Consider the following 18,512-nt stretch of genomic DNA (forward strand, 5'->3'; position numbering starts at 1 on the left):
GGGGTTAAAAAGTAACTCTTTAGTTAACCAGGCATTTTCTAGTTGGAGCAGACTCATTAGGGATCCTTCCACAAAAGTATGTTAGTCAGTAACCTTTAAGTGGAGAAATACTCAGGGGGACTGGAAACAGAAAGTGTGCATGCCCTCTCCATCGCTTTGTTAGTTGGTGGATTTGCCAGATTACAAGCTCTTAAGGATCTTCAAACGTACATCTTACATGTCTCCTTTCTCAGGTCCACATTTGTAAAAATTGCATAATCTGTTAAAAGTTTAAACTTTAAAAAAAAATTATCAGTTCTTCAGATCCAGAACCCAAATATGTAAAAGTTAAAATTACAATGATGACAACATGCAGTAGAGATTTTGAGTAGAAGTTATATTAAAACCAGAAGGGCCCTATGAAATCCTGTGTAATTATATGTGGAAGTACAAAAACAGATTTTTGCCTTACCAGTTCCATATAATAACTATGCTGCATTCCAGCTTTCTACCATCATCTAAATGCATCAGCAGAAACATCCGTTCCAGACTCCTTTATGGGCTTATCTTTCTTTAACGCTTCTTTGGTATTCTATAGTATTACTTTTCACATTCTATACAATATGTGGAAAATGTGTGGAACATAATGTAGAAATGACATACAACTCTCAAGACATTTTATTTTTTTCACGTCTCACACTAACAGCCTCTCAGTGGAAATATTCTATCTGTGCATATTTGATCAAAATATACTATAATTTTAAGGCCAAACACTTTTCTTAGTCAGAAAAAGCCATGCTGTTTATTTTTTTTACATGGGCATCATAGCTTTTTTTATAATGTTGGTAACCAAAACAGCATACACTACTTCAAATGTGGTATCTCTGAACTTTAATAAACATTCAGCCTAACTTCATTACTCTCCAATTCCATTTACCTATATTCAAACTCCTGCTTTTGGGTTTGCCTTTTAATGGCTTTATTAATTGGTCTTGTTAGTCTGTATTCGAAGATTTGGTTATTTATATGTTCATATCCTTTGTGGCTTCAGTCCATTTAGATTATTTTCCAGGTCATTTTTGACAGCTTATCTGCTTACCAAAATAGAGTTCAGACACTGCTCCCTCTAGCTGTCTGATCATCTGATTTATCTATACTTATTCAGAATTATTTATCACATATACCTCAAAATATACAGTGAAATGTGTGATTCGCTTTAACAACTACCATATCCAAGAATGTGTTGGGGGCAGCCCACAAGTGTCGCTACACATTCTGGCACCAACATAGCATGCCCACAATGTTCAACTTAACAACAACACAAAACTCAGAATAACACAAACAGTAACAACAACATAACAAAAGAACACAACAAAACAAGACAATAGCAACAAACCAAGCTTCTTTCCCACCATCCCACCAACCCTAGGACAGGCCCCATCCATGCCTCCAATCTTTGGTCCTGGACTCTCAGATTTGCAGATATCAGGCCTCCAACCTATAGTCTCTGTGACTGCAACATGTCCAATTCGAAGACTAGGTGCTGCTCTGCAAGCTTACATTAGAATGGTGAACGGGGCCATACACAGCTTAAGGTGGGAGTGAACATAATGCCAATTTTTCAATGTCTCACTCCATCTATCTCCTGTCATATTGTTGTTCTTTGCAATTTACAGTACATTTTTTCCTGACTTCAATATCTTTGTAATGGAATGTCCAACACCTTACCAAAAATAATCATTGTTAATGCAAAGATAACTACAATTTTAGATGGCCTTTTGAAATCTTAGCTCACTTAAGAGCCAAAATTAAGTGGCATATTTAAATTCTCAATGCTATTTCTTCATTGTTGCTCTTTTATAAAGTTACCTGGCATTTTTACTATTTCCCTCTTTCCATAGTAGGATTTAAACTCAAATGCTGGATTATTAAGCACTTACCTGACACTATACTACCAAAGTCTGAGACACTGTGTTGATCAACATCTTGCAGATGTTGCTTCAACAATCACAGCCATTGTACTGGAAAAGAGAAGGTTTTAACCTGTGAAGTGTTTTCACCTTGAGTTTTTCTGCCTTTTACTTTATCCACAATGGTATATTTTGTCAAATACTGTATTTATCTCGTAGGCAATTCACCTCACCACCTTAAAGAATTCAACGCCTTTGTTCATATTTTCATAAAAACTATAATCTTGTGTTCTTAATAGAAGCTAAACTAAGCAACAGTGAGTTATTAGGAAGTACTGTTTCTTCCAAGATTATTCATCTTTGTAGAATTAACTCTGGAACACAAAAACCTTACTTGTTTACATGTTAAATCATTCACGTGAGCAATGATTTGTAGGCTGATGTCAACTCAATTCATTGCATAACCAGATGTTTGAAAAACAAAATTGCACTGCTTGCAAAAGCACTAGGCTGCAAATCAATTGTACGGCCTGGATTCTCAATCTGTGCTCCAACCAAAGTGGCCATTATGTCAGCAAGAGACAGAGGGCTAAACTCACAGATCTTCCTCCCCCAGAGTCCAGAAGTGTGGTCAAAATTGTAATTGGGCTCAGCTGGTGCCATACTGAGGCCCCATCTCCAAATGTTCCTTTCTAAATCTGTAAGCCAGAAAAATAAGGGCTCAAAGCTGTCATTAATTTTAATGCTTTAAATGCCTTGAGAGACAATTAAGAACAAATTAAAAGCACATAAAACTTCAGCTGAAAACACTCAAGCAGAATAATTATTAAACAAACATTGCACATTTATGTGAACCAGTGGCAAAAGGCAGCACAATTTGGCTCAAGGGTAAAAGAATGGTATAGCCATCATTGCTTATATCTCACTGTTTCGGCAGCCCAGAGCCAGTACTGACCTGTGTGTGTTTTTGCGTGCATGTCTGTGTGCGTTCAGTTTGCATGTTCTTCCCACAACTGTATTATGACGTATACATACTTTGATAATAAATTCACTTTGAACTTCGGTTTTCTCCAACATTCCCTGATGCTGATTGTAGGTTAACAGGCTACTGGAAACTGGTAGGCGAGTGCACCAGGGCGGGATGGTTGGAAGGTGTGAGGAGATAGGATACAGGGAAATAGGGAATGGTGCTGAGTTGGCACAGACTCATTGGACTGAATGGCCTCTTTCTTTGTGATGAGTAAATATGGGGAAAATGTAAGGAACATAAAAATGTCATACAGTAAATTCAAAACCAAGATCAGATATTTATAAAGGGCAATTAAACATTTTATGCCACACAAAAAATGTGCACTTTATTGCACAAAATCTTTCAGTGGCTAACTTTTAAACTGAGAAGTCATTCCTTTTTTTTTGGCTGGATGTTGCACAGCTTGATGAAGTTCATCTTTGATTATGCTCAAAGGAATACCATCACAAATTAATATCTGTAGAAGTAGAAGATTCCCTTAAATGCTTAAGTTTCAGGGCAACAGCTAAGCTTGCTACACAAGGAAAGGAAAAAAAACACTGCTTCCCTAGTCACATTTTTCTTATTAATACACATAACTTCCCAATTTAAATAAAACAAAATTCAAATTAGTTTCAGAAGAGATTGCTAGTCCAAATCTATATGGATAACATTTGTAAATTAGTAAACTGTTTGAGTCTGGAAACCTGCTAGGATATGAGAAACTCCATTAACAGATGATAATTTCAAACAGAACTGTGGATGGACAGCTCTTAAAAGAAAAGCAGAAAATGTGGTTAACACTCAGTAGTTCAGGCAGCATTTGTAGTGAGAGAAACAGCACTTTGGGTCAAAGACATTTCTCAGTAATTGATGCTGCCTGACCTGTTGAGTGTTTCTAGCATATTTTTTGCACTTTTTTTTAAACCTGAGAAGTAGATGTTAAGAACTATAACTCAGAAGCCAGAATCATTTAGGATTCTTATAAACGTTGAAAACACCTACCCAATATTGAAAAGCCTAGATAGACTGGATGTCCAGAGGATGTTTCAAATGGTGGGAGAGCATAGGACCAGAAGGCACAGCCTCAGAATAGAAGTTCAAAGTAAATTTATGATTAAAATGCATATATATCACCATATACTACCTTGAGATTAATTTCCTTTAATAGTCCCTTTAAAACAGAGATGACAAGGAATTTCTTTTGCCAGGGGTTGATGAATCTCTGGAGGCCAAGTCATTGGGTATATTTTATCAGTCATTGAGTCACACGGCACAGAAACAGGTCCTTCGGCGCATTTGGTTCATGCTGACCAAGATGCCACATCTAAGCTAGTCCCATTTGCCAGCATTTGGCCATAACCTTTTAAAAACCTTCCTAATCCATGTACCTGTACAACTGTCTTTTGAAAATTGCTATTGTGCTTGCTCAACAACGTCCTCTGGCAGCTGACTCCACAAATATCATGCTTCATGTAAAAAAAAGTCCCACTTTGTTAACCATGTTTTCAGCTAACACCAAATTGGAACTTAAGCATCACTAGTGCAAGATCACCATATGAGAAGATCGGATTTACCCTACAAATACTTTATCCACCCATTAATCACACTTAAGTCACAAGTTTGTTCTCACATGCACCTTCATCCAATAAGTGTAAATAAAGCTTCATTCATACTGTAAACCAGATTTATTAAAACCAACAGCTGTTGTGCAGTCACTTCTATGAATAACCTTTCCAAGAAACTGTCTCCAAATGTTTAAAAGAACCTGATAAGGTCAGGCTCAGAAATATATCATGACGGCTTAACCATCAACAATAAAGGGGCACAAACTACCCCAAATTTCATGTATGGCATATGGGGTGGATTCTGGTTCACTGGGACAGATCGAGACTAGTACATTTTGGCCCAATTAAGCAGATGCCCCGGTTAGCTGAATTTTCATGGAAATAGTTAAAAAGGTATAAAAAAGACAAACTACCATTTAACTGAGTCTCAAATTATGTATCCAGATGAAATGCAGAACAAATTGGAGCACAACCAATGCTACTACATTACCATAAAACTGTATTAGTACCTAATCAACTGCTCAGACCAATGAACTCAGACTTCTGAGGTTGAGAGAGTGGAACAGTCCCAGTGCAATGCCTTTTCCACTTTGAAAACTCTTCCATATAGACTTCATTGACATTGTTAGATACGACAGACAACCGACATGCTACCATATTCTTTTGATTGACTCTAAATGAACAAAATTAGCGCAGGCACCTACCTATTGGACTGCCTTCATACAATGCTTTTAACAATTGCATCCTCCAAATCTTCATTTTCATCGCAACATTCAAGTTCAAATTCTTTGTAGTTCCTAACTTGTTGAAGAAGTGAAATCATTTCATTTTCACTCCTGGCCATTTGCGGCATCTCAAGGCCTAAATGCTTGAAACCACAGTGCGCAAAACGATTCTAAATTGTCTTACTACTTATTTCTCACAAACTATCAGTAACAAAAATCACTACTTTTTGAACACAAATATATGCAAATGATGTTATTTAAAAACTGTTCACTCTAAGCACAGACAGTCTCCTGTCCCAATTAAGTGATATCTCAAATAAATTAAGGGAATCCTGCCTAGTTTCTCAATTAGTTTTTCTTCTATAAAAGTTGTTCCAAATAAGCAGCAGCCTTGATTAACTGATGGCCCAATTAACCAGCATCCACTGCATTTCTTAATTCATGTATTTAGGTTGCTCTGACAGCAAATACAACTGGAGGAAAGAAAAATCTTCCAAAAAATTTCCAAATATTATTCAACCAAAATATGCTTTAGGTGTTGTATAGTTCTTCCTTTAACAAGCCACTGTGGTAGGAAACTTCCCTAAATCCTGTTCCTTTTCCTCATTTGAACAAAACATTCAGATGAAGCATAATAAGATACCAATACTTCTACAAAAGAAAAGATGATTGAGAATGAAGTGCTCCATCTGACTCGTATGCCATTTTCAGCATAATAATTCAGCAAAAGCTAAATATTGATTAAACTACTGGTGAACGCAAATGCATTCTACCTCCCTGATGTTAAGACAGAATGAAATAATATTTTATTGGAAGAGGAATTAATTATAGGATCAATGTGTGGTCCATCATTTTAGTAGTTCTTCTCATACTGCTTCAAAGCATTATATTGACCAATTAAGAGTTTGAAGTCTCCAGGTTCCGTGTTACTTTCAATAGTCTCTCTTTTGCAACTCTTGGAATACCACGGGATTATTAATCTACGTGATACCAAAACGTGGACAATGAAAGCTTGCAAAGTACTAAAACAATTTAACCAATAGGCCACAAATATTCTGTTTTTTGATAATTAAGAGCAACTGTACATCTGAGATATTCATGTGCATTATTTTACTTTGAACAATTCATGAAACTTGTACGCCAAATTCCAGTTAGCTAGACAAATGACAGAAAATAATCTATCTCCAGAGAAGTTGACATTACCGGAGGGACATTGTAAAATACAATATACTGCTGTACATTATGATATACACTTGATGTAAAAGATGGCATCCAACACACAGAACACTCAAATATGACATACCTACCAGCATCTGTTCTACTGCCATGTTACATTAGGCTGTTTATATCAACCTATTTATCCAGTCCAATATGAAGACTACTATTTTAATAGCATACTTTCCAGAGAATTAATGCATAAATGTTTCTGTGAATAGAGATATTATATAATGACAATTGCAAAATTGGTGGTTGAATCCTCAATGTATTCATTACGTTGACATAGCCAAGTGTTACATTGACTCTTGGCTTCCCATATAGTGCAGCTTCATAGTGAATTCATTGTGCCTTGAAAATTGAACAGTCCTGCCTTATAATGAATGAACCATTGTTCAGACTATAGTTTGTAGCAAATAGGTCAACTATATCTAGCTAGTGGAAGAGAAAAAACGCTTGTTAATTGTTAGTCCTCAAAAAAAAAGAATGTGAAAGAACAAATTAAATGTCTGATAGTAAAATCTCCCACCAACAGCTCTGGAAAGTCAATACTTTCTGAGCAGATAAAATCAAATCAATTCGAATTAACTGACACGGTCTTTATTGGTACAAAATAATGTCATGCTTAATAAAATACACCTTTAACATGAAGATCACATCAGTGTCTTATGCCTTAAAACTGGTTACCTTATTTTAAATAAAAACTAGCCATATTTTATAATTGCTACAAAAGAGCCGACAGCAGGAACAATCACAATTGCTTTTCATTATGCTGTATAATCAGAAAACTGAAAACATTTTTATAAATTCATATAGTGCAGCAAATCTTTCTGTGCACATGAAACTTGACATGTCTATCCTTATTGTTAATAAAATAGGTATATATGTTCTTCTCCATTTAATAGGGAAAATAAATGGTTTTGTTACTGCCTTTATTACATCATCCGTAGAGAAAACTCTACCATCCAGCATTATTAAAATCAAGATCCATAATCAATTAATTCTGTCAGAGTATAAAGGAATAGTTTATTTATAATACTTGCTCACAGCATGAGGAAAAACTCAGAAAAGGGCAAATTCATTCTCAATTTCTGAAATCTCACTCCCTAGTTTATTATGGTAATCTGTTCTTTGTCACATGCCCATCAATTCACCCTAATTCACATACTGTCCACCTAACCTAATGATTCGGGGTGGGTAGGGTTTGGAGGGAGGGTGGCATATATAACTGATAGTAACCAATTATTGGATGCAAGAGGATACCAGAAAACCCAGGAGAATATGTAAACTCCACACAGAAATTGCAAAGATCAGAATAAAACTTGAGTCACTGGAGCTGGCAAGCAGCTCTCTCTGTTAAGCACTGCATTGTCCATTCTTTTGTTGCCCATTGAAATGAAGACAGAACTACAACTTTCATGGTTTCAGCCTTTGCTGTGAAGTGTTACAATTATTTAGACAAGAGATTTCACACTTCTAAAGCTACAAAATAATAAGTGAATGACATTTCTTAAATCAGGATGATGTGCAATTTAAACGGGGAACTTGGCAGTAAAAGGGTTCTTGTGATTGGACTACTTTATCCTTCCTGCTGGATGATTTCTGGGTAAAAACCACCACTTAAGGTGGTACTGGATATCTGGTTATTCACTGAAATTAATGTGTCCGCCTACAGTACAAGGTATGATAAGGTGAGGGGTAAAATTCAGTTTGGCTTTCCAATGCAATTACATGCCACAACAGTACTGCAAATGAATAATTTTTTCTACATGAGGTTAACCTCAACCTTGATGAACACCATGGCAAACCAGAAGGCAAAACTATTTGGGGGCTTGACATTAGGAATGAGCACCGTGAGTGTAATCGTGGAACATTACGACTTGGAGGATGTAAAATTGGAAAATAAATGAAGTTTCTAAGTGTTTTAAAATACCACTAAGTGTTGTGACTAATGCTATGCAGATTCTGTGCTGTCGTGCTTTATGTGCAGATAAGAGTTCACTACCACCCACTGTTTTATATAATAGAAAGGTATAGGTTTATAAATTGAAAACACGGTAAAGGAAAGCAGGTAGGATAAGCTGAGTTAATAGTGAACACTGGTGAACTGATCATTTTTGATGAACCTCTCCTTGCTAGAGCTATCCATTTCAATTACCTAGATGATTAAATGCCAGGAGGCAGACCAGTAACTGGCCAGATTGGGTACATCCTGCTAAATTACCATAAGCATATGCTTGAGAGGCAATGATCATAATATGACACTGTAGAATTCACCCTGCAGTTTGAAAGGGAGAAGATCCAGTCAGATTTATCGGTATTACAGTGAAATAAAGGGAATTAGAAGCTTTAGAAAAACATTGGCCATAGGCCATGGAAGAAGTAAATCTGCAGGTACGAGCCAGGTATATTAGAGCTTCCACTGGTGTGTTCAATAAAAATGAATATGCTGACAAAAGCAATTTGGGTAAACAAGCTTTTTCTATTGATCTCCTCATTGGGGTTCAGCAATACATTAGAACTTTGCAATCCCTTTGGATGTTAGACTCATTTTCAAAATTTTACTTGCATTTCTGCCACATCTTCATCTTCTTGTAAATCCTCATTTACACCGGATCCCCTTCAAGCAAACATTTTTAAATTCTCAAAGAAGGTTAAAACCATAAACATTAACTCTCTTCTTGACACCACAGAGCAGCCTGATCTGTTGAGTGCTTCCAGTGTTTTCAACTTTTATTCAAGATAATTAGTTTCAAGTTTTTTTTTTAAGTATAGTTCTTAAAATGTCTTTTCTGCTGTCCTCCCTACTTAAGCTTTGCTTTCTGCTCCTTTATCAGCCCTGTATGCCCATTGCCATCCTGTCCCTCAACATATGATGTTGAGGAGCTTTATCCTTGCAATAATTTGTCCTAGGCACTCTCTCATCCCTCTCTATCTTAAGTGCTAGCTGTTAAAGCTTTTCTTTTCTCTTAACATGTTTGCATCGTTTTTTATCATCCACTTAAAAAAAAATCCAAAACTCTGCAGGATCTTGTCTTCTGGAGCTGATTAGTTTTTCCTCTGGTTTCTACTCAGTTGAATCCCATCACTGAAGCATTTCAGGATGTTTTCCATTGTTATATAATGTAGTTGTTCCATTTAATCCTGCCTTTCTATTCTGTGAATACAAGTTAAATGTACCATTGGCAGGTTAAAGGCCATCCAGTATCTTGACTAATAAGAGGAGATGTGATTAAGCCAGCAGAATGGGAGTAGAGCAAACTTTCCCACAGAGGCTGTGGATGGAATGCACAATACTTTTTGGCTTGACTGGCTCTCCATTGTGATTGCAATAGCTTTAATGCCAGGGGGTTTCCACTTACCAATGCAAGTTTTGAATTTCTTGAAAACATACCTGACCATGTTGCAATGTTTCAACTTTAGTTTCCTCTGAGCTATACACACTTTTTAAGTTGGGGCATACTTTCCACATTAATTCCAGCACATAATTAGAGCCACCATCATCGACTAGGAAGAAGATAAAACTGTTACATCATTGGATTCCTTTCATTGTTGTGTTCATTTTAAATTGTGCACCATTCTGAGTAACACAGGTGACACTCACCTTTTATTATTGTTGTTTTAAAATTGTGGAATTATAAATCTAAGGAACACTTGACTACAAAGGCTGAAACCATGGAAGTAGAAGAACTAAATTCACTTATTTGCCAGCAACACTACATTTCATGAATGAAGAAAAGTAACTGAGGAGGCGTTTGAGTGTAAGAAAGCCCAAATACCAAAAGCTGGTGGTGCAGTGTCAGAGATGGGTGGAGAGCACGATGTGAGCCTGTCAAGGTGGTGTGCAGAGGTTTTGCTGGCAGAACTTACTAACTCCTTGACATTACAGGGGCTGCAAAGAAAAGAGCCATCAGGACCATCACAGAGGCTGCTGAGTAAGTGTCCAGATGGCTATGGATCAAGAGGTGTGCCCTACGGGCCATTGTTGCTGGGTCACAAGCTAGGGCCAAGTCAATCTTGGCTGGGTCATCTGGGCGAAAGCACCTTATGCTGAAAGACCTGAAACATCCAATGACTCCAGGTTACATCACCGATGGTGTTTCCCAGCATATCCTAGGATGTATCTCAGCATCAAACTGCATTGTGTGCTTTATTCTAGCAGATGTATGCCTTTACGAATAAGGACAACACTAAGTTACAAAAGACCATTAAAATGAAAGACCATAGGACATAGGAGCAGAATTAAGCCTCTGGGCACATTGACTCTGCTCCACCATTCCATAGTGGCTAATTTATTATCCCTATCAACCCCATTCTCCTGCTTTCTCCCCTTAAACTTTGATGCTCTGACTAAACAAGAACCCATCCATCTCCTCTTTAAATATACTTAAAACTTGGCCACCGCAGCCAGCCATGGAAATGAATTCCATAGATACACTACCCTCTAGCTGAAAAAAACTCCTTTTCATCTCTGTTCAAAATGGATGCCCCTTTACTCTGAGGCTGTGCCCTCTGGTCAAAGACTCATCCACGATAGGAAACGTCCTCTCAACAACCACTCTGTCCAGGCTTTTGAATATCCAATAGGTTTCAATGTGATCCTCATCCCCCGCCCCCCCACAATCCTTCTGAGCTCCAGCGAGTTCAAGCCCAGAGCCAAAAAAAAATTCTATGCATCATTCTTGTGAATCTCCTCCAGACTCTCTCCAATGCCAGCACATCTATTCTTAGATAAGGAGCTGAAAACTGCTCTCAATACTCCAAGTGCAGTCTGACCAATGCCTTTATAAAGCCTCAGCATCACATCATTGTTTTTATATTCTAGACCTCTCAAAATGAATGTTAACATTGCACTTGCTTTCCTTACCACCAACTCAACCTCCAAGTTAACCTTTAGGGAATCCTGCACAAGGACTCCCAAATCTGAGTTTTGAATTTTTTCCGTTTCGAAAATAGTCTATGTCTTTATTCCTTCGGTAAAAGTGCATGACCATACACTTCCCCGCACTATATTCCTTCTGCCATTTCTTTGACCATTTTTCCAATCTACTTGAGTCCTTCTGCAAACCCCCTGCTTCCTCAACACTACCTGCCCCTCCACCTATTTTTGTATCGTCTGCAAACTTGGCCATCAATTCCAGCATCCAAATCATGACATGTAATGTAAAAGGAACAGGGCCCAATATCAACCCTTGCAGAACTAGCAACGAACCAGAATAGCCCTCTTTGTTCTGACACTTTGCCTGCTGCCAATCAACCAATCTTCTATCCATCATAGTATCTCTCCTGTAATACCATGGGTTCTTATCTTGTCGCATCTTGTCAAAGGCCTTCTGAAAATCCAAGTAAACAACATTCATTTAAAGAATGGAATGAGATTTGCAATTTTCCAGTCTTCATTTATGCATTAATTCCCAATTTCCCTGGTCTGCAGCCTCTAGCAACCAAATATACAATGTTTATATGGAACAATTGGATTTAGTATTGGCATTTGATTTATTAATGCCACTACTGAGCACATCTACAAGAAGTATTATCACAGGAGAGCAGCATCCATCATCAGAGATTCCCACCACCTAGGTCATGCTCTCTTCTCGGTGCTGCCATTACAAAGGTGGTACAGGAACCTCAGGACTTGCACCACCGTGTTCAGGAGCAGTTATTACCCTTCAACCATCAGGCTCTTTAATCAAAAGGGGTAACTCCACTCAGCTTCACTAAGACCATCAATGAAATGTTCCTACAACCTTTGGACTCACTTTTAAGGACTCTTCATCTCATGTTCTCGATATTTATTGCTGATTTATGTATTATTATTTCTTTCTGTTTGTATTTGCAAGGTTTGTTGTCTTATGCATATCGGTTGAAACAAGTTGGTGCAGTCTTTCACTGATTCCGTTTGAGTACTATTCTATTATGGATTTACTGAGTATGTGGTGACATATAGGTACTCTGACAATAAATTTACTTTGAACTTTGAACTCCCAAATACTAAAAAAAAGAATCAACTTCAAGAGCTTAAAGCAAATCATCTGCTCCACTCATGAACAAATATAAACTAAATGTACTTTAATTTTGTATTTCCCACAACACTTCGTTAAAGGCACCATTCAGGAAAGGATGTTGTCAAATACAGTTCTTTGACTGAATATCAAGAAAACTTTTACACTCACTAAAAATGTTGTATGCTATTCATAAAAGCGTAAATACAAAATTTCACGATACAGATTTTGACAGTTAAAAAGATCATAGCCTGCCCCTTTATTATTTCCTACAGAAAGTATGCTCAGTACAGACATGAAGTTACAATGTTCAAGAAAACTGTTCACCTTCTTATATTTTAAACATTTTGCATTCATAGCTATATAATTATTACTTAATATCCCTGCTCCCACAGTGTGCATGTACAAAGCTACGCAGTGAGTTAAACACCTTCTCAAGAATGACGCAAGAGGGAAGATTCCTTTAGTGTTTTAATGAGATCTTATTTCTGAAACTGCAGAAAGTAGAATATATATTAAATTCAATAAAGAATCGTTGTGCATCTGAATATACCAATTCTATCGATTATTCACACAATTGGCGTTACCCACGGTAATATGCACACACAAGACTCCATATGCCATGCCATGTAATCAAGATTAAACTCATGGCACAGTGATACCTTAATAATTAGAAGTAATAAACACAATGCTTCCTTTAAAAAAAAGAGTGAATTTAAAGTGAATATAGAGTGAATTTTTACCAATATTAACTAAACAAGACATACAGATATTGTTGTTTCAAGGGCAAATAAAGAGAAGATGGAGATAAAGGTCTTCCTATATACTTCAAATTGAAATCCAAATTAATCCATGCGAGAAAGGATAAAAACAGCTTACACACAGGAAGAAATGTTCATACTGAACAAACTGTGTCTCTAGAGGCCAGAACACACTGACTACCTGAACAAGAAAGGGACAAAATTTTGAACAAAATATTCACTTGCCTGACTTTATGTGATTTTTCTTGAAAGAAGCAGAAACAGAACAATACTTTTAATTCCTTTCATTTGACCAGGGGTTCCCAACCTGGGACCCACAGACCATGCATTAGACCCTTAATTCAAGTTTCTATTGCACTAATAAACTTGAAACCCAACACACTTGCAAAGCATATTCTACTTCAGTACTTCTATAAGCTTATGTAACCTACCTTAAAACATGCAATTATAAAACCGTGGAAAGATTTCAAATAACTCAGTGTCATGAGTAGTTGAAAGACAAAGACCAGCAAAAGTTTTGCTGCATATGGATATAAAAAATAATGCACTCCAAAAATATCTATGAAGGTCAGTTAAAATATTTACATTATATTATTTCAATTAAGAGGTAAGAAGATAGTTTGAAGTAAGATGGAAATGGAGGATGACATTGGGTAGTTTTTGAGGTGCTGGTATCTCATCAGTAATATGTTGAATATTGACAAATCCAAATGTCAGATTTACTCTGGGAAGAACAAGCAGAGCCTATGCATGTAAATAACAAGAGAAAACAGTACTTCTCATGCATTTTCTGTCTCTTGTATCAAACAACTGCCTTAGCAGCATACTAAATAGAGCAACTGAGAAGAAACAGAGAACCAGCAAAGAAAAATAAATATTGACTCTGATAATCTATCAATTAAAGCCTAAAGCAGATGTAATAGTTGAATTTCCCACTGTGGAAACAATTTAAAAGGGCTAAAAAGGAGGTTGAACACAACTGAAACTTCAGCTATACCCTTCTCATCAATCTCAGCTGAGGTTTGATGGGAAGGGTATTCTACAAATCATTTGCAAAAAATTTTCAAACTATGGTCCAGTGGCCGCTGATTTTGGAAATAAAAGAACCTAATTCGACCAGATTTAAAACGTTGGAAATAACTCAAAGTATGTAGAATAGCCTTGACATGAACACCAAAAGATGAGCTTTTCTTACTTTCTACTAAATTGTTTTTTGCCATGTTAGTGAGAATTACTTGGGAAAAGGTAACAGACAAAAACCTACATTAACAGAGGTCATCTCTCAATACATAAAATTAATTGGAATACATCTGATCTAATGTATATCTCATATTCGGCACAAAATTTGCAAAATGTTAACAAATATCCTTTGAAATTGGAATTATATAGAATAATTAATCCTCCAACAATATCCTCTTTGCCCAATAAAGAATCCCAAAAGCCTCATGAAAGTCTGGTTTTCTGGTTGCCTTGTGAACATTTGCATTTACTTACTTACTTATTCTTAGTATTATTTACTTATATAATTATTATTGTTTTATTATATTTGGATCATTTGACATCATTTGCAGTGGTTGTCAGTCTGTGTGTGTAGTTTTTCATTGATTTTATTGCATTTCTTTGTTCTACTGTGAATGCCTACAAGAAAATGAATCTCAGGGTGGTGTATGGTGCAGTATATGTACTTTGATAATAATAAATTTACATTGAACTTTAGAATTCCAGCAATAGCTTTAAGAAAATCTACATCAGCCGCAAAATGCAGACACAAAGACAATTCTGCTCCTTTAATCAGGAAAAGGAAAATATCAATGCCATGACAATTCCTCAATCTATCTCCGCTTAAGCTCTTCAATCTTGAAAAAGTTCAGTATATAAAATATCAACTTTTTAATAATTCAGTCTATCATACAGTATCAGTAAAATCTTTCCCACCATCTTTAAAAATGGTTTGTTCACCCACATCAACCAAAATTTTATTTAATGCTCACTCACTGACAGATTTGAACAGCCTGTAAAAAGAGTACCTTTGTGCATATGTGGGAGCAAAGTACAGTAAGCATGAGTCAGTGTCAGAATAATGTACAAGTCAGTGTCAAAAAAATATTCAAACCGTACCACTAGTCACCTGCTTTTTCACTCTATCTCCCAGAGTTTATTAAGTTGTCAGTTTATTCCCATTAATTTAATACATAATTGAAGTTTTAATTGGAAAACAAAAGTTTTAAAATAATTTACCATATCTGACTACAGATTTAATGGAAAACAGTGGTAAGAATGAAATAGCTTAGTACCAGTGAGCAACCTCTCTGATGTTTCACCAGTACTGGAGTTAAGAATACTCTGTGGAATATCTGGAGATTACATGCATAGACTGTATTGTGTAATATGATATTTGGGGAATGGGTGATTAAAGCCCTTTCGGGGGAATGGAATCTTTATTACATGACTAAGAGTGTAAAGTTCTAAAAATAAAAAGTGAGGCTGGCTTTTTTCAGTGAATACATATTGCAGCTGCTTTTATTTGAAAGGATCACCAGCTTATTCTTGCGAGATTGGAAAAATGTCTTCTCAGAATAAGCTGGTGATTCTTTTCTAAAAAGAACCCAGGATTTTTTACCCTGGTTCTTTGAAAAAAAAAGACAACGGTTCATAATCTTTCAAAATCTCTTCCTTGGATTGTAGTTTTGAGAAATTGTACTTCAGTCCAAAATCATCCCCAAATAGGTGACTATAATAATAATAATTTTAGCAATTGTGTCTAAAAGGGACCAAGGAAGCAGTCATGAGTCCAAATGAAAACACATTTAAGGTGAAGTTAACATGTCAGAAATTGTTTAAAGTCTACACGATGGGGTGATAGGCTGGTGATTGAAAACATGGTCTCCTTGTGCCAAAACCCACAGAGAGTGGTGCTGCTAAAGGAAACTGTAATTACTTCTCAGAAGGAAAAAAACAAGTGGCAACCAATATACAAAAATCAACAGCTTCCACTTAAAATAATCAGACAGTTTTATTTTCAAAAGCGAATGAGTGATACTCCCTGTCATTTTAACTTGGATCAAGCCCACTCCATGAATAATAATTTGGACTGTCAGATAAGACACTCCAAATCATTTCAGAGCTTGGACAAATAAGAAAGAACAATGATCATGTAGGAAACAGGCAAAGTTAATAGTAAAAGGTTTTGAGTAGGATTCTGAAGAGAATAACACACAAGGCATGGGATATTGCTGGAAAAAAACACTTCAATGAGAGAAAATATGATTAAAACAGTGAATTGATGACACCAGGAGAGCAACCAAGATGGGAAAAACATGTAGATCCATGTCAGGGTGTCACATGTGTATATATCATCATTTGGATTAGGCTGGGCAAAGATCCTGAAATTTAACTGAGTGGAAATGTAAATCAAAGGATGTTGTAAAACAAGAGTAATGGAGTCACTCACTGTTGGGTTCATAAAAAGAAAACAAGGAACTGCACAATAACATTATCAGCGTGATCTCAATTCAAGGACATAAATCCAACAGCATCAATGCCCCACTTATCACAGTCTGGGAAAGGGAAAATTAAAGGAGCTGATTTGATCCAAAGTTCCAATGATCCATGACCTTTCTTCGATCCCAAGGTCACATGTGGGGGTGTTCACTGATGATTGCACAATGTCCAACTGTGCTCACAGCTCCAGTGCAACTGAAACAGCCAATGCCTATATGCACAACCGAGCCTATATGTACAACACACCCTACACGACTCACTGGAATGCAAAATTGGGATTGGAAACAAGGGATATGAAAAAGAAGATTTGGAAGAAACATTCTATCAATGTTAGATGGGTTTAAAGTGAGTTCCAGCTGGAACATGCATGATACATTAATTGGTACTACAGATTAAAAGTGAATTTACCAATACTAAAAGAAAATAAAACTGCAATTTCCACTCAAACTATATTGTTTCTTCAGCATTGCTTGAGGTGCAAACATTCTATTCCCAGAACACAAATGCAGTGTCCTGAGTCTCAAAATGTCCTACTCTTCAGCAGAGTCCTGATGAAGAATCTTGGCCTGAGACACCAATTGTTTACTCCCCTACATAGATACTTCTTGATTTGGTGAATTTCTCCAGCATTCTGTTTGTGCTGCTCCTAGTCTCAACCACCTTCCATTGGTTTATCAATGATCTATCATAAAGTGAGCAGCTGGGCCAATTACTGATGACTTTACAACATTAATTACACTTGTAACTCCTTGGCAAATGAAGTGGCACATGCCTGCATGCAACATGACCCATACAACATTGAGGCATGGACTGTTAAATGGTGTGTAAAACTTATACCACAAAGACCAATTGTAACAAGAGGTGGTCTCATCATCTGTCTTTGACATTCAATGGCATTTGTCACTTAGTCTCTACTATTAATATATTAGAGGTATTGTTGACCAGAAACTAAGCTGGTCCAGACACACAAATATATTGCCAACAAGGGCAGGTTGAAGCGAGGATAGCTTGCAGTGAGTGATTCATCACCCGACACCTCAAATCTTTAATACCAGGAGTGTATCAATCCATCACATTTCAGAATCAGAATCAGTTTAATCCATCTGCCATTACCAACAGATGTCAAGAAACTCAATATCTAGCAGGATAAAGTACCCTAGGTGGACCAGAATGTCATTCACCACACTAAATATTAAATCTAATACATAGCGGTCACAGCCAGTAACACCAATTAAATGCACTGCAGTAATACAAAAACTCAGAGCCTCTGCCACCAAGAGCAATAGCGGTTTCAAATCCATGGGAAGCTCCCCCTTCAGGACGCACACTACCTACCCCAGAACTATACTGTTATTCCTTCACCACTGCTGGGTCAAAACCCTGAAACTACTTCTACACCAGCATTCTGAGAGTACCTGCACCAGAAGGAGAAAGCAGGAGCTTAAGCATGTAGCTCTTGTGTAATTAGAGGTGGCCAATAGATGCAGGCCTTGTGAAGCCCCAATACCAATAGATACAGTAAGTAAGAAATGCAAATAAATAGTTTCTTTCTTTTACCAATACTACTCAAACTGGAAAACCTCGGGGGATATTTGGAACATGCTAAGTTGCATGATTGCTATACAGCATTCCATAACATCAAAAATGGAGCCCAACCAAATATCTCAACACTATCTCCAGTAAACATTAATCTGAATGAATTCCATTAAAATACATGGTAAAATGAAAAGACAATCAAGTCTCCAGAATTTTCTATTCCCCCACCCGCGATTAAAACATGTTGCAGTTTTTAAAAAATGTTAAACACTGAAAAACATCACTGTTAGCACAAATTTATGAAGA

General features: G+C 36.7%; 1 protein-coding gene across 11 annotated transcripts in view; it reads right to left on the reverse strand.

The window, feature by feature from the left end:
* Positions 1 to 18,512, reverse strand: part of plekha5 (pleckstrin homology domain containing, family A member 5) — a 299,971-nt gene that overhangs the window by 163,047 nt on the left and 118,412 nt on the right. The gene's annotated exons all lie outside the window — the stretch shown is intronic.

Source organism: Mobula hypostoma, chromosome 20, assembly GCF_963921235.1.
Source record: "Mobula hypostoma chromosome 20, sMobHyp1.1, whole genome shotgun sequence".
Taxonomy (NCBI): domain Eukaryota; kingdom Metazoa; phylum Chordata; class Chondrichthyes; order Myliobatiformes; family Myliobatidae; genus Mobula; species Mobula hypostoma.